This window comes from Cornus florida, unplaced genomic scaffold, assembly GCF_030987335.1.
Source record: "Cornus florida cultivar Cherokee Brave unplaced genomic scaffold, ASM3098733v1 CherokeeBrave_3.0.0_Hap2_Chr07, whole genome shotgun sequence".
Classification (NCBI taxonomy): Eukaryota; Viridiplantae; Streptophyta; class Magnoliopsida; order Cornales; family Cornaceae; genus Cornus; species Cornus florida.
Window position 1 is genome coordinate 38,754,817 of NW_026775577.1, and position 22,906 is coordinate 38,777,722.

Genomic DNA, 22,906 nt, shown 5'->3' on the forward strand with positions numbered 1-22,906 from the left:
TTCCATGGCATAGTGTGCATCCCAAATCAAGGTCCCTGTACCTGAAAAATGTCCCCACTATGTGGGTGAGTAACATAAAGCTACTCATAGGAGATGAGCATGTATCGACCTAGCATTTTACAATTATATCACCTTAAGGTGAAACATGTTAACGGGGCTCATACCACCTAACGTCTATATCAAGTGAGACTCTGGGATCATCCTAAGCTACTCATGCAATTATAATGAACTACGGCATACAAGCATACATGCTCAAGTACACTAAATCGTATTAAAACATGATACACGACATTCAAGCACACATGCTCACAAGTATACTAAATCATGTTAAACGGGATAAGCAATATCTAGCACATATACACAAGTATAAGATATATATATATAGAGTACTTATAAATTAAGTATACAAACACAAGTATACTAAGCTAAAAACTTACGCACAAGACAAGTATACATGGCACAAGTATACTAAAATGAAATCTGCACACACAAGACAAGCATACTAAGCATAAATACACTAGATAGAGTTTAGATACACCAATAAGGATACAAGTTCAAGTATACAGTTTCAAGTATACTAAATGAGATCAAAATACATAAGCAAGCTCTAATTCTCAAGCTATAAGTAATCCATGATTAACAACTTAAAATTGAATGCGAAATCAAAGTAGAAAGACTAGGATATGCGGTCACTAGACCAAACAAGTATTTTCGGGTAATTATAACCCACAAGGCACTACCTAGTGCCCACATGCATAAGTTATTCCGGGCAATTACGACCCACAAGGTACTACCTAGTGAGCACTTATGACTTAGAAGATTCTTGTCTTCGTACTAGAGCCAAACCCTAGCCATCACGTGAAATATGCCATTACAAGCTTTCCAAGATCAATAAGTTCAAAACTTATACAAAAATTAATAAGTTAAACCAAACTTATACCAAATCCAATAATGCATAAAACCATCTTCCATGCACAAATAAGGTTGACTCCACACAAACTATATCCTAGAATTCAAGTCTAGATAACATGTGACATGCAAGCCTCCAATACGCAATTTATACACCGAACAAGAATATTTTACAACAATTGAGCCACATCACCACACTAAGCCACAAGTACTAAATAAGTCCTAATTTAGTAACTAGCTTCTAAGGTAAACAATTGTAATATTCTAACAAGTTATATGCCTACATAAGATATATCTAAACAAGCTATGCAAGTTAATAATATTTTATATCATGCTAAGTCCAATTACCATTTCAAGATGCCTCAAGTACTAATTCTACATCAAATTAGTAACATGCTCACAAAGTGATTATATGGACTACATTTCAAGGAATTATCAACCTATTACATCCAATATCAATTCAAGTGACTAACACACTTAAAATAAAATTAATTAAGCTAATTAATTAATTTTTCTTTAGATTTTCAAACATATCCAAATATCCTCAATTTAACATATGTTAAAGAACTCACCAAGGCCTACTTTAATATCACATTACAAGTTGATTTCATGCTTGATACAACTATGTGAATTAATCTTTTACAAAAGATAAATATTAAATAAGTTTTGCAATTCTTATTCAAATGCTCCAAATTTAATATATGTTACACAACTCACCAAGGCCTAATTTACTAGCATGCCACAATTTAATTCTAAACTATATACCATCATTAGAATTAAATCCTAAACAAAAAAAATAAATAAATTAAATTCTAAAAACTTGAACAAGGCATGCTCACAAGTTGTATATGCTTATAAAACAATCAATACAACAATAATATAAACCCAAGACATCCCCTACCTCAATTTGAGATGAAAATCTCAAAAGCCCACCGAAATGAAACCGCTCCGAATCCGACGACACTCCTAGGTTTTGTCGGGGACAACACGATCTACATGAACCCCCAAGAAGCCCCATCAAAATCACAACTTGACTTCAAACTCGAACTCAAGAAATGGTTAGAAATGAATTCTAATAAGGGGGATAGGTAGAGCATGTCGAAGGGAACGATAAATGTTAAGGCCGAAGAGTTTCCACCAAGGAAATCAAGTAGAGGAGAAGAAAGAATGAAGGCAGCCCCTTGGGCTCCCATGGCTGCAAGCCAAGAGGGTGAAGAAGATGATGGAAATCTGACTTTTTGACTTAAGACCCTCTATTTATAGAAAATCTCAAAAAGTGCCCCGAAAGGGCCCTACTAGGTCCGAAAAAGTGAAATCTGAGCAGAAGTGCTCAAACAATGAAACTCTATGAATGAAATAGATTCAAAATGAGAAAATATGAACAACGAAAGAAACGGCATCAAAAACCGAGTCCCGAACAGAAAGATATGCCCCAAACAAGTTTGGCGACAACTCGATCTAAAAACCCTAAAACTGGAGAAAAATGACCAGAAGGAAATTCTATGAGTACATGACTTGACAAAAAGTGAAAATAAATCCCATACGAGGATCCAGGCTCCAAACAAGATATTTTGCAATAACTTTCGTTAATTGCATAATGGCCCCTACAAAAAGGGTTAACTGCGAAACTGCCCCAGAATGAAAATATCTTCCAAAAGATATTTTTTTAGATACCCCTGAAATAAAATATCTTCAAAAGATATTTATGAAAAACACCCCAAGAAAAGAAAAAAAAATTCTAAAAAACTATGCATCCATGCCCCTATGGACACCGAGAGCAACTAGAGTACTTTTCTGCAAAAGTAAAGATATGTATTTCGTGAAACCCACTTAGGGTGAAGATACGTAAAGTCAAAAACCAACTCCGAACACAAGGAGTGAGGTTATGCCAACAAAGTGACAAACGGGAAAAAGACAAAATAGGGAAGAGGACAAAACAGGAAAAATGATGAAAAGTGAATAGTGTCGAAAAACGAAAAATGTGAAAATGACTCGGTCCTCAAAGGAAGTTGTCAATCCAAAGGAAAGAGTCTCAGAAACTATTTCCGAGCACTCGAGACGACACTAAGTGACAATAAACTGAACTCAGAAAAGAATTTTCAACGAAAAAAATTCATCCGTAAAATTCTGAGGAAAAAGGAAAGGAAGGAAATGACCGGGTCATTACCATAAATATTATTCATTGTGGTGGGATGTGTGAAACTTTCTATATATTTTTTAAGACACCTATTAACTTTTGTTTTCTCTTTTTGTCTCATTCCTCACATATTTTTTCTCTTCCCATTATAATTTATTTTTTATTTTCATCTTCTCCACTCCTACAATTTACAACCTCACTCCGTCACAAGACTTTGAATGAACTTTTATTCTATTAAAGAATTTTTTTGGAGTTCTGGACCAAATTCTTCGAAATCAGTTTCTATTATTCTATAACTTCAATCAGTTTATAGTTTTATTAAATTTTGTTATTATAAAATTATTTATTTTGTTTGTGTGTTATCATCATTTTTATATATATTGTTGAATATGTCTTCTAAAAAATACCTAGTCAATTAACTAATGATAGAACTAAAGATTCAATTTTTTTTTAGTACTATGCTTAAAAATCACAAAACAAATAATGAGCATATTACTAGTGTGAACATATGGGTAGACTCATTTAAAAGGCCATTTTTATTTTTTTATTTTTTTATTTTTTTGCCTAAGGCCTCAAATTATATTGAGCCACCCCTCAACATACTCAATCAATATGGTTTGCTTAACATCCCAAAAAAAATAAAAACTAAGCTCTACCAAACTAGAAGTATAATCTAGACACTCAAGATATGTATGAAGATCCTTTCTAAATTATGTCTATACAATGCATTCTAATCAAAACAATAAATGCCTATAGATTTCCTAAGATGAGAAAACTTAGGAGCATCTAATGGCTTAGTGAGAATGTCAGTCAAATTCTGATCAATATGCACTTTTTTTAAAGACACGACATTTTGTTCAATAAGTTCCGTAAGAAAATGATGTTCAATGTCAACGTGCTTAGTCCTAGAATGCAAAACTGGATTATTTGAAATACTAATAGTACTAGTGTTATCACAAAAGACATCAATAGTACCTTGATCAACTCCATAATCCAGAAGTAGCCGTTTCATCCAAAGCAATTGTGTGCAACAACTTCCAACAGTAATATATTCAGCTTCACAAGATGATAATGATATACAATTTTGCTTTTTGTTGCACCATGAAACAAGATTAGTACCAACATAGAAACAACTATAATACCCATAATTTTAAAAGGATAGTCTCAGGACTTATTTAATTTTTTTATTGCATTTTTAATTGATTAATTGATTATTTGATTACGTGGCTAATTGTTTATGTGGTTAATTGAATTAATTGTTTAATTTTTAATTGTGTGCTGATGTGTATTTAATTGTTTAAATACTATGTGTTTATTTGTATTTAAATTATTTATTTTATTTTATTTTAAAGGATGGATATAAATAGTAGTAATGGACCAATCAATTGGGTCACATGGATTACTTGGATAAAAGGTTTGATGGGTACGGATATTTTCCCATGGATAGTTGTATATATATATATATAAGGATAGTTTTATTATTATTATTGTTATTATTATTTATTGTATTATTAATACTAATATCATTATTAATAATATGGCATCATGGTATATATATATATATAGTTATATGTTATATTATAATATATATTATATTATATATATAATATATATGTATATTATGTTATTTTCCTTTTATTTTTTTTTCATTAAGGTAAAGTTTGAAAGGGATTAGGATTATATAGTTTATATATATATATATATTGTGGGTTAGTGAAAGGGTGGTAAAAACCCTATTCATGTACAAAAGTTAGAGAGAGAAACTAGAGAAAGAGAAAGAAGGAGGCTTGGGTTTTCAATATGAAAATCCTTAAGACAAGTTTTGCTCTATTCTTCTCCTTTGACTACGTGTTCTATACATGCCTAGATTAATTTCAGGATATTTAAATTGAATTAATAAACATGTTTGCATGTTAAGAATAAGATTTACAGTGCATATTTATATGTTAATGGATTTGTATAGATTTTTCATATTTTGATGATTTAATGTATGAATTGTGTTATATAATGTTGAAATCATGTTTATATGTTGTATTATCATTGTTAGGACACTTCAGGACGTAAATTGTAAGCTTTGAACTTTCAACAACGGAGGTTTGAAGGAGCAGAGTTCGTCGGAGACGAAGAAGATAAACAGCGCGTGTACCGGTTGACCGATATAGGGTTTCGATCGACCGAAGAGGGACTATCAACCAGCCGATTTTGAGTATTGGTCGACCGATTTGGCAAAATCGGCAGACCGATTGTGCATGCCTAAAGTCTTTTGGATAGGGTTCTTCTGTTGGTTACATTAGTATTGAGATGACTTGTGTTGCTTATCCAATAATACTGTATATTTATTTATTTATTTTTATAAGTACCTAGAATACTATAATGATTTGCCTATAGCAAAATATTTAAAACTTTAGAAGTAAAGGTGGCCATACCATTCTTTATCACTGTATGCCATATTTTGCCAAAAAAAAATAATATCATAGCTTAGACTATAGAATGAAGAACTTTTGGTACAACTATTTTTACTTAAGTTTTTTCTATTGTTGCTGATCAAGGAGTTGAATTGTAGAGTGTGATATGCTTTAGAAACCAAATCAGCACAAAACATGTGGCTACTTAAGGACTACTTTTATTGATAGTTTTCTGAGTGGAATGAGCATAAAAAATTGAGAGAGAGCCTTTAATGAGATTAATTGAGTCTGATTCTTCAATTGAGAGGGAAAATATAGGAATTAAAATTGTATTTTGATATTATTCACTGATGGGGATAGATACAATTTATAGAATAAAACCTAGCCAAATTAGGTAACTAATTATATAAGAATCGGGAAATGAATTAGCTACAAATTAGTGAAACCTACAGCTATACAATTTGTACAATCCCGGATTACAAGAGAGAAAAATCTCAACATTCCTCCTTAAGTTGGTGCATAGATGTTACACATGCCTAATTTGTCTAAATTTTTTGAAAACACTCGATTTGAGACTGCTTTGGTGAGAATGTCAGATAGTTGATCCTTAGATCGAATCTTAGGCAACTCCACAATTTTTCCATTCAACTTCTCCTTAATAAAGAATCTGTCTATTTCGACATGCTTCGTACGATCATGTTGAATTGGATTATGGGCAATATCACATGTTGCTTTATTGTCACAATATAGTCGAATTGGTTGCCTAAATAGATAACCTAAATCCCGTAAAAGAAGTCTTAACCACAATGTTTTACAAAGTCCAAACGCCATACCTCTGAATTTAGCTTCTGTACTTGAGCAAGCAATAACATTTTGTTTCTTGCTTCTCCATGTAATAAGATTACCTCCTACGAAAGTAAAATAACCAGAGGTAAATCACTTATAATCTATGGCTTCAGCCCAGTCAGCATCAGTATATACATCTATACTTTGATAATCAGTCCTTTTTGTGAACAAAATTCCTTTTCCAGGAACATATTTCAGATACCTCAAAATTTGTATAACTGCATACATATGTTGCTCTCCAGACTTATGCATAAACTGGCTAATAATACTCAATGCATAAGCTAGATCCGGTCTTGTGTGTGCTAAGTACATCAATCTCCCTACAAGTCTTTGGTATCTTCCTTTATTAGCAGGTACTTGGTTGGACTCAACACATAACTTCAGTCCTTCTTCCACTGGTGTATTAGCGACATGAGCGAATGTTTTGTCGTAATCAATACCTTTCTCTTGATTGTAGCCTTGAGCAACAAGCCTGGCTTTATTTCTTACGATAATTCCATGTTCGTCATTCTTGTTTCTGAAGACCCATTTTGTGTCGATGATAGTCTTATTATGTGGCCTTATAACTAAATGCCAAACCTAATTTCTTTCAAATTGATTTAATTCTTCCTGTATAGGCAAGAGCCAAGACTCATCATGTTCAGCTTCATGAATATTTTTAGGTTCAATTTGAGAAATGAAGGCTAAATAATTACAGACATTTCTTAATTGAGACCTTGTTCTAACCCTTTAGATGGGTCACCAATGATTTGATCAATTGGATGATTCTGCACAAATTTCCATTCTTTAGGAAGAGTGCCCTCTTGAGAGAGATTGTTACTAGAAACATTATTTGGAGAATTATTGATATGAGACTCATTTATTTTGAGTTCATCGATACATTGCTCAAGATCAACCTCTCGAACATCATTTAGCATAATTTTTTATATACAGAGAAGAGGTTTCATAATAAACAACATGAATAAATTCTACAACAACTAAGGTTCTTTTATTGTAAACTCTATATGCTTTGCTTTGAGAAGAATAACCAAGAAAAATACCTTCATCTGATTTAGAATCGAATTTTCCTAAATTATCTTTGTCATTCAAAACAAAACATTTGCACTAAATTTTTTTGAAATAGCTAATGTTGGGTTTTCTATTATTCCAAACTTCATATGGAGTTTTATTTAGAAGTTTCCTTATAACAACCCTGCTACATAGCAAGCAGTATTAACGGCCTCAGCCCAAAGGGATCTAGGAGAGTTATGTTCATTCAACATGGTTCTGGCCATTTCTTGAATAGATCTATTTTTCTTTTCAACAACCCCATTTTGTTGAGGAGATTTAAGAGCTGAAAGATTATGATCATATCCATTAGAATCATAAAATCTCTCAACATCTTGATTTTCAAACTCTCTACCTCTGTAGCTACGGATTTTCTTAATTTTGCACTCATTTTCGTTTTCGACTCTTTTACAAAATTTAGAGAAAATTAAGTGAGTCTCATTTTTATGCGTAAGGAAGAACACTGAGATATATTGTGAGTAATCATCAACAATGATAATCGCATAGAGTTTATTGCCTAGACTGGTTACTCTTTTTGGACCGAATAAGTCTATGTGAATTAGGTCAAGCAGTCTAGATGAGGTGATATCCTTTTTACTTTTTGATAAGTGCTCAAATGTGACGCATTTTAGCACTTAAGCTAGGGTATTTTAGTCCATTCATCTATCTTACTTTCATGTCTTAGATACTTATTTGTGTTATTGCCTATTTCAGGTTAATAAAATTCAAACAGGCTAACAAGAGCCATTTAACCCAATTTTGGAGCTAAGGAGTAAAGTTGGAAAGAAGCCAAGAAAATGCATCAGAGGAGCTTCGATCGATCGAAGGGAATCCTGATTGATCAAGGAGTTCTACAATCGATCAAGATGAGGTGGTGCCAGCTTAGCTAATTAGATAAGGCCCGGAAGATATTTTGATGCCACATCAGCTTCAATCGATCAAAGCTAAATGTTAGATCGGTCGAGAATCTTCGATCGATCGAAAGTGCTGCTGGCAGTGATCTGTCTAATTCCCGAGCACGCCGATTTCTACCTAACTTGTGTAGCTGTGAATTTCCTCTAATCATAGGCTGTATTTCTGACTTGTTCTTTACTCAAAGGAGTATGTAATTTATTTATTGAACCATATTGTGTCATCATGATATAGAGATATTACCAAATATAGAAAAAATTATTACTCTCTCTAAGACTATGGTTTTGGGAAGAAAGTAAGGAAGAAGATAATGATGCCAACCTTCAAGCTAGCCCTTGAGGGTTCCATGACCACTACAATGAGTGACTAAATCCTTTTCTTGGGGCTAGAGATAGCCCCTAAGCTTGCTTCCTAAACCTAGCTTTTGTGTATTTTTGGGGATTTTAGTTGTAATAGATGTTTTGACCATGAATAAATATAGATCTTGTAACTTCTACTTGATTTGTATGGATTAATGCTTTCAATTGATCATTTGGTTTTATTCATATGTCTATGTATGCTAGAATTGATGTTTCATATTTTTGTCTCTAGATTTAATGAAATTGATGCATGTGTATGTGTGTTGATGATGTTAATCTAGTGATGGTCTAAACATAATGCTTCATTGAATATTCTTGTGATTTATTTGATGGTTCACACTTATTTCTTGATGGATTGTAGCACACCTTTAGTTTAATTAGTTTGATTTGCATGTCTCTAGCCTAGATGTAGTGTAATTGTTTTAATTTCTTAGATATGTGGATAATCCATTCTTGTTTCTTGATGTTCCATACTTATGAATGTAAAGAGTATATTTCTCTAGAGTTTTGTGTGTGCACCAATTGTAGTTTAATTGAATGGTCATTGGTCTCATTTAATAGGTTATGCTATTCATTAAATTGGCTAGACAATCTATGCTTATTTTCCATTCATTATGCTTTGTTTTCAATTAGTGGCGCGTACACACATTTTACAACTTAAATTTCCCCATTAATTTACAATTGCTAGTGTTTAGTGAAGTGAAGCTTAGTGGTGAAATCTAAGCCCCAAGACATCTCTCCTATATCTTTTCGCTATTTTCTATATTGTTATTTACTTGCATTGTTTTTAATTGCATTTTAGTTTACTTAATCACCAACCATCTTTGATCACTTGACATACTAATTCGGCATTAATTTCCATGCATAAATACACCTCCTTTCCCTTAGGACTATCCCTACTCACTCTTGCTATATTTTAGTTAGTAGTGGTAGTGGCATTCTATAAATTCAGACTTGGCCACACTACACACTTCATTGCAATTTGGGTTTGACACGACACCGCACACCAAGTTTTAGCGCCGTTGCCGGGGATTGTCACCGTCGTATTTTGGAAATTAATTAGGAATTAGTAGGATTGTCACCGTCATATTTTGGAAATTAATTAGGAATTAGTACTCTTTTGATCTTGTCTTTATTTTTATTTTATTTTGGTTACTTATTGTTCTTGATTGGTTAGGTTCATTGAGCCAAGAGAAGTGAAACAAAAGGATTCTAAAGCAAAGAAGTAAGCAAGCTAAGAAAAGCTAAGCAAGAACATCAAAAGCTCAAAAATAAAAAAAAAATGCAAAGCAAAGCAAGGCAAAGAAAAAAATTGAAAAACAATTTGAAGTTGTTTAAGGACCCTTTGTGAGCTTTTCTAAACTCTTTCTCTAGTTAAATCATTGGCCTGCATGGAGGCAAAGTTTTTAATTTCTTAGATAGATCATGAGCCCGCGTGGAGGCAATTTAATTTTTCTTGTATATTGTTCAAAGCATGGGAGTATGGGATCATTGTATGTGGAGGATTGTTGATTGATTTGTTGCGGAGGAGAAGTGATTGCTACTTGCTTGTTGCTAGTTGTTGTTTTGTTTGTGCATGCATGGTTGTAGGTCATTGAATCCTATTCTTGTCCCACTTAATTTTCATCTTTAGTCGGTTGTTCAAAATCCAAGGGGAAAAGGTAATTCTAGTAACTCTATTTCATCAATGGAGGAGCTAAATGAGGACCATGTGGAGGACCTTGGTCACATCGACGAACAAGGTATTCTTCACCCTAATGTGCATCATGACAACATTCAAGTACCATTGGGCATGCCAAGAGCTTTCATTCCATAACAACAAGGCCAAGTTCCATTGGGAATGCCTCGGCCAATTTTTGTTCCACTCCTACCTCCCGTTGCTCAAGTTAATCATGGGGCTTATGTAGAACCACCAGTTGTGAATCCTCCTCTTGCTTTGAGAGATCATTATGTGCCAAATGAATATAATGCACCTACATGCATTCAATTTCCCCATTTAGAGCACACCATTATGAAATTAAATCATAAACAATCCAAATGCTTCCTAATTATCATGGACTTCCAAGTGAAGAACCTTACAAGCATTTGGATGAGTTTCTTGAAGTGTGTTCCACCGTGAAATACATAGACATGCCGGAAGAGGTTTTGAGATTACAACTCTTTCCTTTCACCCTTAAAGATAAGGCAAAATATTGGTTCAACAATCTTAGGCCTTTTTTGATAAATTCTTGGGTAGTGATGCAACAAGAGTTCTTGAAAAAGTACTACTTGGTTTCAAAGACCAATGTAATGAGAACTTCAATTAGAGAATTTTCTCAAGAGGAAGGGGAATTGTTTCATAAGGCATGAGAGCACCTTAATGACTTGCTTAGGAACTATCCACATCATGACATTCCTAAATGGCAATTGGTGTAATTTTTCTTTGAAAGTTTGTCGAATAATTTTAAAGGAATGGTAGATGCTTCCATGGGTGGTTCATACCTTGATAGACATGAGGATGATGTATGGCGTCTTTATGAGAGCATGAGTGAGAATTCAATGCATCAATCTTTGTCTTCCAAAAATAGTAGAAATCAAGGTGGAAGAAAGAATGTCGGCTTATATCAAGTTGACAATTCCAATGATATAGCGGTCGAAGTCAAGTCTTTATCTCAAAGGTTTGATTAATTTTTGATCAACCAAAATTCACTGAATCAAGTGTCTTCCTCCCCTAGTCATCGTCATCATCATAATTTCAATGAAGCTTGCATGACTTGTTCTAGTGTTTTACATTCTACTTCTAATTGTCCCCATGGACATGTGCAAAGTGAGCACTATGAACAAGTGAATGCCGCATTTGTCAATCAAGGAAATAATCTGATAAGCGCTGAATACTGTATATTTAAGCGCCCTAAATTGCATTAGTTAAGTCCGTTGTTTGTTTAATTAAGTAGATTATCTTCATTTGTGTGTATGTATATATTTTCAGGTCCATTTGCCAAAAAAGGAGCAAAATCAAGGCTTTGTGGAGTTTTGGCCATCAAAAGGCACAAGGCTGAATTTCTGGCAGCAGTGGATCCTGAACTTTGCTCGCCATTTTGACCTTCCTAACTCAAGAACTGGACTTCCCTTATAACATGAAAGATTTAGAGCTCTGAATCAGCTTTCCAAATCTTCAAACGGTTTGTCATTCGGAGCTCGGAGCAGAGAGTTATGGCCTTGTTACCAGAGGCACGCAGAACTGCCTGGCAGCAATGAAATTCTGCCTTAATCTTCATTTTCGACCAACTATCCTTGAGAATTGGATCTCCACTAAAACATGAAATATTTAGAGCTCTGAATTAGCTTTCTAAATCTTCAAACAGTTCATCATTCGGAGTTCGGAGCGCAAAGTTATGGCTGTTTAACCGAAGTAGGTCTGGGCGGAGCAAGGCAAGAATGGAGCATTCTGCTCCAATTTCGAGTGCTCGAGCCCTTATTTCGAGTGCTCGAACTTAGGGCAGAATTGCATCCGGAAATGGCCCATTTTCAGCCACTTGCATCTTGGGTTCCTCAATTCTAATTTCCCTCTTTAATGGTTGGTTGGAGATGTTGGTTGGTGGGGGTTTCTAGAGCCTTATCTCTAGAAGATAAGAGAGGGAAGCCACACAATATGATTGAGCTTCATTTTACAAGATTAGAGGAGGGAGAAGAGAGCAAGAAAGGTGTGTTCTTGGAGCTAGAAGAGGGGAGCTCAAAAATGGAGGTCAAGGCTTTGCTTCCTCCTTCCTCTAGTGCATCAATGGGTAACTAACTCCCTTCTAGGGAGGTGATGAAACTCCTTCTTGTAAGCATGTCTTATTTTTGATTTACATTTGGGGATGTAATGTATATATATAACCTTTCCATGAACTAGAGCTTTATTTGATGTAAGAGCTTCAATGTCTATTAATGATCATTTTGAGTTTAAAATCTTGTCTTAAGATTGTTTCCTCTTATGATTATTTTGCTTCCATTTTCATAGTGACAATGAAGATGAGTTTATGGAAATGTTTTTATTGGCATGATGCTTGGGAAATTTGATAGTCTATAGCTTAGGGTTCTCTTTTGATAGATTATTCTTGATTCCTAATGTCATGTGCTTCTACTATGTGATTAAGGGCTTGATAACTCTATGCTTAGTGAGTATGTCTAAGGTTGCAACCTAGTTTAGGTAACCAAAACATGCAATACTTTGATAAGTTATTCTTTCCTATTGATTTCATAAAAATTCTTGAAGGTAATGTAGCAATTTTATGTTGTTGCATTTCATGGTTTTATGTATATATTATTCCCCAAGTAAATCATGTATTAACATGCTTATGGATAGGTAGTGGATTCACTTCCCTAGCCCTCTCTACCTAGATCTCCTTCCTTTACATTTACTAGCATTCTTGTTTTATGCACACTTCAATTACTAGCTTAGTGACAAACCAATCAACAACTCCTTATTACACCTTATCATTCTTAAATAACTCTAGATACTTAGGTTGCCTTAAGACTAGCGCAGTCCCAGTGGTTCGACTTACCCGACCAATAGCCCTATTTTACAATGATTCGTGCTATTGCGAAGGTTGATGTATAGTTGATCAACCGATCATAATCCCTATGGTACTCATTATAATGGCGAGTGGAGGAACCATCCATACTTCTCTTGAATAAGCCAAGGGGATGGCTTAGACCCTCCCTAAGGTGGTTTTCACAGCAAGTATGTTCCGCCCCCAATGCAAGGCCAAGGTTCCCAAGGTTACCATTTATTTTATCAAGCATCACATGGAAACCAATTTTCTAACTCTCATTTTCCAAACCAATCTTCATTTTCTCAAGGGAATTCATGGAGTCCTGCATTTGAGGAGAAAATCTTAACCGTTTTGGATACTTTAGAGGCAAATACCCAATTACTTCATTCTCATTCCCAATCCATTACTAAGCTAGAAACCCAAGTTGGGCAAATAGCTAGTACCTTGAATGCTAGGGAAAAGGGGAAGATGCTTTTGAATCCACCACCAAAGCAACAATTTGTTATGGAGACCAATTCCTCTTCAGAAGGTCACACAATTGAGCATGTCAATGCAGTGACAACCTTGAGAAGTGGAAGAATTGTTGACAATCAAGTTGGTATTCAAAATGAAGAGAGTGAACCGGTACAACCAAAAGTTGACACCCATCCCATCTCACATCCTATTCCTCCTTCATTGCATGTGCATGATCCTCTTGTTGAGAAAGATTTGAGAAATGATTTGAAAAATCCTTGTGTTGAAAATGTTTTGAAAAAGGATTTTAACAAAGTTTTTGAGCCAAAGGCTCTATTTCCGAATGCCTTAAAAGGATCCAATTCTCTTAAAAAGCAATAAGGCAAAGTTAATGAGATAATGGATGTGTTTAGGCAAGTAAAGATTAATCTTCCTCTCTATAATGCAATTAGACAAATTTCGGCTTATACCAAATTTTTGAAAGATCTTTGCACGCTTAAGAGGAGGAAGAACAAAAGTCAAGTACCAAAGAAAGTTGTTTTAACCAAGCAAGTAAGCTCTATTTTGCAACACAACACTCTCCCAAAATTCAAAGACCCTGGTTCACCCATTACTTATTGCATTATTGGTGATCATGTCATTAACCAAGCTCTTCTTGATTTAGGAGCAAGTGTAAACCTTCTTCCATATTCGGTTTATGTTAAATTGGGCTTAGGAGATTTAAAACTGACGTTGGTGGTTTTGCAACTAGCCGACCGATCCATCAAAAAGCTTGGGGTATCATTGAGGATGTTTTAATTAAAATTGAAAAGTTCTTCTTTCCGTTTGATTTTGTTGTCATTGACACGGAACCAGTCTCAAATCCTAAGAGTATCCTTGGCCGTCCTTTCTTGGCAACCACTAATGCCAACATTAATTGTAGGACGGGGATAGTGAAAATTTCATTTGGTCACATGAAAGTGAAGTTGAACATTTTTTATCCAACCTCAAGTTTAAATGATAAGCATAAAGATGTTTGTGTTGTGGAAAAATGCATTGAAATAAATTTAAAAAACATGAGTCTTTGCTTGGGAATGAAATTTCAAAAGGTTTACCTTCCAAAATGATTCCAAAGGATGTTGTTTTCAAACCAAGTGTTGAAAGGGCATGAAAGCTCAAGAGTTGCATTGAAAAAGGACCATCAATCTTATTTGAATCAAATCCAACAAGTTCCTTAGGGAACAATTTGTTGGGTGGGATTCAAAGTTCCATTCACCCCACCAAGGAGGGGAAGCACAACAAGATTTTTGATCCGGGCTAAAAAAACCCAACGTCATGATAGAGACGTTAAAGACTAGTGCATTTCGTAGGGTTTGACAACCCTATTTCTCCCTCATTTCTATTTTTTATGTTTTTTGCATCGTTTAGATATGAGTTGATTTGAAAAATCCAGTTTCGGAAAAATTTCCTGCATTTTGTGCACTTCCAGTGAGGTTTCGATCGATTGAACTTAAGTTCGATCGATCGAAATCCCACTTCGATCGATCGAACCCATTGAATTAAGGACTTTTTAAATTCCATTTCGATTGATTAAAGTTTGTTCCAATTGATCGAAGTTCATTTTGATCGATCAAAGCTGAGAGTTCAATCGATCGAAATCTTTCAATCTTTCGAAAAGACGTCATTTGAATTTTTGAAAAATCCCTTTGGCCGTTTAACTTCCTAACCCTAATTGTTATTTTTATTTTTATTTTTCTTTTTCTTTCCTCCCTTTTATTTTATTTTATTTTTTTTTCTTCTTCTCTCTCTTTCTCCCTCTCATTCTCTTCACATTCTCTCTTTGTCGACCAAACTTTCTTCTCCCTCTCCCGATTCGATCTCCCCCATCTCATCTCTCAATCACTCTCCCTCATACCCACCCATACTGCCACCACCCCACCTTCCCTTCCATCACCGGCGAGTAAGCCAAGGGACGGCTGAAGCTTCGCCATCATCCATTGAACTTTCTGGCGAGATTTTTGGCCCAAGGCCAAATCCCATCACTCAATCTCTCTTTTTCTGTTTTGGGTATCATCAAATACATCATCTCCGGTCGATTTAGGCCAGGGAGACTCGGTTACAAGCTCCGGCGAGCTTCTGCACTTTCCGGGAAGACTCCGGTGAGTCTCCGGTCGTCTTCTTCGACCACGGTTGGCCAAAATTTTTTCAAAAATTCCCAAATCTCTCTGTTTCACTCTTCTCGTCTCTCTTTTGGATCAGGTAATCCCTAAATCATTTTCTTTTTATTTTATTTTTATTTTTAATTTGTTTTTGTTCATTTTATTTTATTTTTGTTCAAAACAACTAAAAAAATATTAAATATAAAAATGCAAAAATATTGGGAACATTTGATTTGGATTGGCCTTTGATGTTGGTTGATGTTGATGGGAACAAAATAGAAATGGAGGATGGATTGTGGTTGTTGATGTAGTTAGAAGGAGAATGGGCAAAATTTTCATTGGATTTGTGAATTGTTGTGGGCGGTGCCCCTATTTGTTGAATGTGATTGATTATATTTCATGTATTGTTAAATGATTAAAATGCATGAATTTTTTGTGTTTGAAAAATTTTAGGATGTCCATTTTTAAGGGGAGTGATAAATGCTTAAATGTTGCACATTTCAACACCAAAGCTAGGGTATTTCAGTCTTTGCATCTATCTTAATTTCATATTTTAGTCCTAAGTTATGTTTATGTATATTTCAGGGCGATAAAGTTAAAATAAGCTAAGAACGGTCCATTAAAGCCTTTTTGAAGTCAAGCAAAGATATTCAGAAAAAGTTCAAAAAATGACAAAAAGAGGTCGTAGCACATTGCTCGTATAGTGTGTTTATTCTTCGAAAGCGGTCAATCTCGGGCCTTTGATGATGTTCCCAATGATAAAGAAGCAAACCAATTAGCCCGGAGCCAAAATGGAGCTAAATAAGGCTTAAAGGAAATTTCCAACTCTTGGGGGATCGATCCCCCAAGACTTGGCAACATTACAGATTTTTTTTTATTGTTTGGGCTTATTTTGTGAACTATTGGGCTTCAATAGGGTTGTTACTTAAGGACCAGTGAGCCATTAGATTAGGGTTAGTATTTATTTTATTTAGGTGAATATTATTTTGATTACTAAATTTTTAGTATTTTGTATCGATATTTTTATTCTCTAAAAAAAAACACGAAGAGGAAAAAGCTAGGGTTCTTGAAAAGAGCTCAGAGAAGAAGAAGAGGAGCCAGATGAATCAAAGGATGGGGCTTGTTGACATCTTGCATCCATCAACCATGAGTGGCTGATTCTTCAACTTAGGGTTGGATAAACCCTAAGCATGTAACCTAATTCTTAACTCTTGACTTTTGGGGATTAATTTGTTTAATTTATGTTATAGCCTTGATATATATATATATATATATTAATTCTTTCATTTGATTGTCTATGTCAATTTCATATTGTCTTTTATGTTTTTGAATGATAATCAATTTCTACACTTGATTTCTTTGTGACTTGAATCTTGTGATGGCTATACATTGTATTAATTAGATGTAATTGTGTTTTGATTTGATGGAAATTGCTTTTATTAGATGGGTTGTACTACAAAATTAGGTTAATGTCTTGTCTAAATAGTTTAATTTCAGGCTTAGTTAGTTTAATTTAAAGTTAATTAATTTAATTACAATTTAATTCCTAGGTAAGTAGACAATCCATACTAGTGCTTGAAATCCATACTTATTGTCACAATTGCATTACCCTCTAGATTAATGTGTGCTGAAATTGTAACTTAAATTGATGAATCATGCTTTGAATTGGTGAATTACACTACACTTAGTTTAATTGTCATTAGGTAGTTGATTCATGCTTGAAATTGATGGTTTATACTTTTTATTGCAATTATTAGCCACATTCTAGATTACACATTTTTATTCCCCAATTAGTTAAAAGTTAATAAGTTAGGGAATGTGCTTAGTGGTGAATCCTACACCCTAAGTCTCTTTCCAATCTTTTATACTCTACTCTTTATTTGCATTATTAAATTTTAAATTAGTCTAGTCACAAAACCAAACCTTTTTAGCAATCACATAAGCACTAAAGTAGAATTCAATTCTGGAAAACCTATAATTGTTTAGATTTCATGGGACGATCCCTGCTCACTTCATACTCCATAGTATAAGTGTTTAGTGGTTTTATAAATTTTGAAATATGGTGCCCACTTGACATTATTTCTAAACCTAAAGTGTTGTGCATTATTTTGTGCACACGCTCGGTCGCACCACAGTTTTGGCGCCGTTGCCGGGGATCTAACGATTTTTAAAAGAATTGAATTAGACATTAGTTCTTTGTTGATTGTTTACTTTTAAGTCATTTTAATTTTTATTTTCTCATTTGATTTGTCAATTAGGTACTTGAAGCAAAGTGGAGCAAACGCTGGACTTGGAAGCAATTAAAAAAAAAAAAAATTGAAGTTGCTTAAGGACCATTTGTAAGTTTCTCTTTAATTTTTGTGCTTAATTGTTTACTATCTTGCATGCTTTGGACAGCCCAATTGGAGGCTTAAATTGAATTATTTTATTTTTAAGTCCAAGCATACCTTCTTGTAGAAGGCATCGGCCCGTGTGGAGGCATTTATTTGTTTTAAGTGCATTGATATTATTGAGGAGTTTGGGAACATCGTATGTGGAGGTTGAAATTTTGAAATGTTGGTGTGTTGACTTATTCTAGTGCATGCATGGTCGTAGATCACTTAATCGTCCTCTTGCCCCTGTAAATCAAAATCTTGAAATTTTTCTTCGGCGTTTAAGAAGTAGTACTAGGGATAGTCATCTTAATCTTTCAAATTTTGATCTTCCATCACCTTTAATGGAAGACCCAATAGATCCAATTGAAGATCCCATTGTAGATCTTGGTCATGTGGATCATAATGGTGTGCACCACCCACCACAAGTTCATATTGTGGATCCTCAAGGTGTGCATCCACCCTTGGGAATGCCACAACCAGTTAATCATGCGGTGCAACAACCTAATCTAGGGATGCCAAGGCCAAATGTTATTCCCCCAATTGGTGAGAAACAACAACAATATGTTCAAATGGCATACCCTCAACAAGGTCAAATGGCATATCATCAACAAGTTCAAATGCCATATCCTCCTCTCAATCTTCCAATGGTCCTTAGGGATCGTTACACTCTAAATCAATATAATGCACCCACTTGCATTCAATTGCCAAATTTTCACGCTCATCATTATGAGATTAAGGCTTCTACCATTAACATGTGCCCCCTTTTCTATGGGTTGAGCAATGAAGAGCCTTATAAACATTTAGATGAGTTCTTGGAAGTTTGTTGCACCGTGAAAATCACAGATGTTCAGGAAGAAGTCCTAAAAATGAAGCTTTTCCCTTTCACTCTTTGGGATAAAGCTAAATATTGGTTTAACAACTTGCGACCAAATACAATCACCTCTTGGGCACAATTGCAACAAGAGTTCCTAAAAATGTATTACCCCGCAAGTCGAACCGATGCCATGAGAACTTCCATTTGTGAATTTAAACAACAAGAAGGAGAACCCCTTCATAAAGCATGGGAACATTTGAATGACTTGCTACGGAAGTGTCCACATCATGACATTCCTAAGTGGCAATTAGTTCAATGTTTCTTTTCAAGTTTATCCGATGCTAATAAGGGCATTGTTGATGCTTCTTGTGGCGGAAGCTATATAGAAAGAAATGAAGATGAAATTTGGCTTCTTGTCGAAAAAATGAGTGAAAACTTAATGCATAGATCTTCATCTTCTAGGGGTGGTCAATTAGCAAATATGGGAGGCAAGAAAGCTCTAAATCAAATAGACTCTTCCATGGAAATTGCCGCCAAGGTCAAAAATCTTACTCAAAGATTTGATAAATTCCTTTTGAATCAAGGTCCGGCAATTCAATCTTATTCTCATCCTTCCAATGAAATGTGCATGACTTGTTCTAGTTACACTCATCATACTTCAAATTGCCCTCTTGGACAAGTCTTACCAAGTGAGTCTCAAAAATAAGTAAATGCAGCTTTCATTCATCAAGGGAACAACCCTTATTCCAATACTTACAATCCGGGGTGGAAAAATTATCCTAACTTTGCATGGAGAAATCAAGGAGATGGTGCAAACCCTCCTCAAAATCAAGGTTACCAAGCAAAGTATGTTCCCCCACATCTCCAAAATCAAAATCAGAATTCTCAAGGTTACCGTCCTTCATTCTATCCTCAGAATGTGAATCAATACTCTCAACCTCAAGCATCAAATTCTCAATCCTATTCTCAACCTCAAGCATCAAATTCTCAATCTTACTCTAATCCAAATCAAGCACCTCCTAAAAGTTCCGCTTTTGAGGACAAGGTCTTGCAAGCCTTAGGTGATCTTCGAAAAGATAATCAATTGTTTCATTCTCACTCTTAATCAATTGCAAAGCTTGAAGCTCAAATTAGGCAATTAGCTAATTCTTTACATGTGAGAGAGAAAGGTAAGTTGCCTAGTCCAACTGAGACCAATCCTAAGGGGCAATTTACGGCGCAAGCAAGTCCTTCATCAGAATTTTCTGGAAATGAGCAAGTTCAAGCAATTACTACCTTGAGGAGTGGTAGGAAAGTGGATAATAAGGTAGAGGTACCTAAGGAGGATAATGAACTGAAGCAACCAAGTGGTAGCATCCGTCCCATTCCAAATCCTATTCCTATTTCTTTGGATGCTAGTGGCTCCAAAATGGACATTCCATCATCTTCATCACAATCTCCCTAATTAGAGAAGCCTTATGAGCCAAAAGCTCCATTTCCTCAAGCTTTGAGAGAGACTTCATCATTTGGGAGACAAGAAGGGAAAATTCATGGTATGATGGAAGTGTTTAAACAAGTAAAAATCAATCTTCCTCTTTTAGATGCAATTAGGCAAATTCCACTATATGCAAAGTTCTTGAAGGACTTGTGCACACAAAAGAGGAAGAGTAAGGGAAGGGACCTTAAGAAAGTGCTTTTAACAGAACAAGTGAGTTCCATCATTCTGTCTAACACTCCTCCTAAGTTCAAGGATCCGGGTGCTCCGACCATTTCTTGTGTTATTGGAAACCAAGAGGTTCGTAGAGCTCTCCTTGATTTAGGTGCAAGTATCAATCTCACTCCATACTCTGTTTACTTTCAGTTAGGATTAGGGGACTTGAAGCCAACATCGGTAGTAATCCAACTAGCCGATAGGTCAATTAAGAAACCAAGGGGAATTGTTGAGGATATTCTAATTAAGGTTGATAAATTTTATTTCCTGGTTGATTTTGTGGTACTAGATACTGAGCCAGTCCCTAATCTCACCAATCACATTCCAGTCATCCTAGGAAGGCCATTCCTTGCCACTGCCAATACCACCATTAATTATAGATCCGGCATTATGGACATCTCTTTTGGCAACATGATAGTTAAACTTAATGTTTTCAATGCAAGTCAACATCCCACAGATGACGACGAGTGTTTCCTAGTAGATGTCTTAGATGAAACCATAGAAGAGACTCTTCCCTCTATTCTCTCTAAGGACCCTCTTGAGGCATGCCTTTGTGAATTGTTTGAAAGTTGTGGTTTTGACACAGAAGGATCCATAAGTGAGGTGAATGCTTTGATGGACTCTGTGGCCACTTTGGATTACCCACCTTGGAAAAGCAAGAAAGAACCTCTTCCTTCACTCTCTAGTACTCCACCAGTTCCATTTCTCATCTCTCCTCCTATTCTTGAGCTTAAGCCCCTTCCATCAAATCTGAAATACACCTTCTTAGGCCCAAAAGAGACTCTTCCGATCATCATTGCTTCCAATCTTGAAAATAACCAAGAGAATGATCTTTTGGAAGTGCTTAAAGCTAACAAAGAAGCCATTGGATGGAGTGTGGCTGACTTAAAAGGTATTGACCCTTCTATTTGTATGCATCGCATACACATGGAAGAGGATGAAAGGCCATTTAGGGATGCTCAAAGGAGATTGAACCCAAATATAAAGGAAGTTGTCATGAAGGAGGTTGTGAAACTTCTAGATGCAGGAATCATTTATCCTATCTCTGATTCCAAATAGGTTAGTCCAACTCAAGTGGTTCCTAAAAAGTCGGGAATCACAGTTGTTGAAAATGCTAAGGGTGATCTTATTTCGAAACGCATCGCCACTTCATGGCGTGTTTGCATAGATTACCGAAAGCTGAATTCTGCCACTAGGAAGGACCATTTTCCATTGCCTTTCATTGACCAAATTTTGGAAAGATTGGCTGGGCAACAATACTATTGCTTCCTAGATGGTTACTCGGGGTACAATCAAGTGGCCCTAGGTCCATTGGATCAAGAAAAGACCACATTCACATATCCTTTCGGTACATTTGCTTATCGACGGATGCCTTTCGGATTGTGCAATGCTCCTGCCACTTTCCAAAGGTGTATGATGTCAATTTTTTCGGACATGGTGGAGAAGTATTTAGAAGTCTTCATGGATGACTTCTTGGTTTTTGGGTCCTCATTTGATTCGTGTCTCCAAAATCTTAAAAAAGTGCTTCAAAGATGTCGTGAGACTAATCTTGTGTTAAGTTGGGAAAAGAGCCATTTTATAGTTCAAGAAGGAATCGTGCTTGGACATGCATCTCTAAAAGAGGAATATAAGTAGATAGAGTGAAAGTTGAGCTAATTTCTGAATTGTCTCCACCAACTACGGTGAGAGAAATCCGCTCCTTTCTAGGACATGCCAGTTTTTATCGTCAGTTCATCAAAGACTTTAGCAAAATTGCTAGACCCTTGTGCAACCTTCTTGCCAAGGAGACTCCATTTGTCTTTGATGAAGCATGCCTAAATGCTTTTCATCAACTTTGCACTCTTCTATCATCCGCTCCCATCATGCAACCTCCAAATTGGTCATTACCATTTGAGATTATGTGTGATGCTTCTGACTTCGCAATGGGTGCTGTTTTGGGGCAAAGGGTAGGTAAACTACCATATGCTATATATTATGCGAGTAAGACTTTCTCAGGTGCCCAATTGAACTATTCTACCACCGAGAAAGAGTTACTTGCTGTAGTATATGCCCTTGATAAATTTTGGTCATATCTCTTAGGATCCAAGGTAATTGTGTTTTCCGATCATGTCGCTCTTAGGCATCTTTTAATGAAAAAGGAAACCAAACCTCACTTGATAAGATGGATCCTACTTCTTCAAGAATTTGACTTTGAAATCAAGGATAAAAAGGGCTTCGACAATGTCGTTGCCGATCATCTGTCTAGATTAATGGTTGAATCTTCTCCAAATCTTGAAATTCATGAATCATTTCTGGATGAACAAC

At 35.4% G+C, this 22,906-nt stretch overlaps 1 non-coding gene across 1 annotated transcript; it reads right to left on the reverse strand.

Moving 5' to 3' along the window:
* Nucleotides 1-19,099: 19,099 nt before the first annotated feature.
* On the reverse strand, nucleotides 19,100-19,206 carry LOC132267949 (small nucleolar RNA R71). The gene has a single exon (XR_009469139.1). It is a non-coding gene; the product is annotated as a small nucleolar RNA R71 (small nucleolar RNA).
* Nucleotides 19,207-22,906: the final 3,700 nt, after the last annotated feature.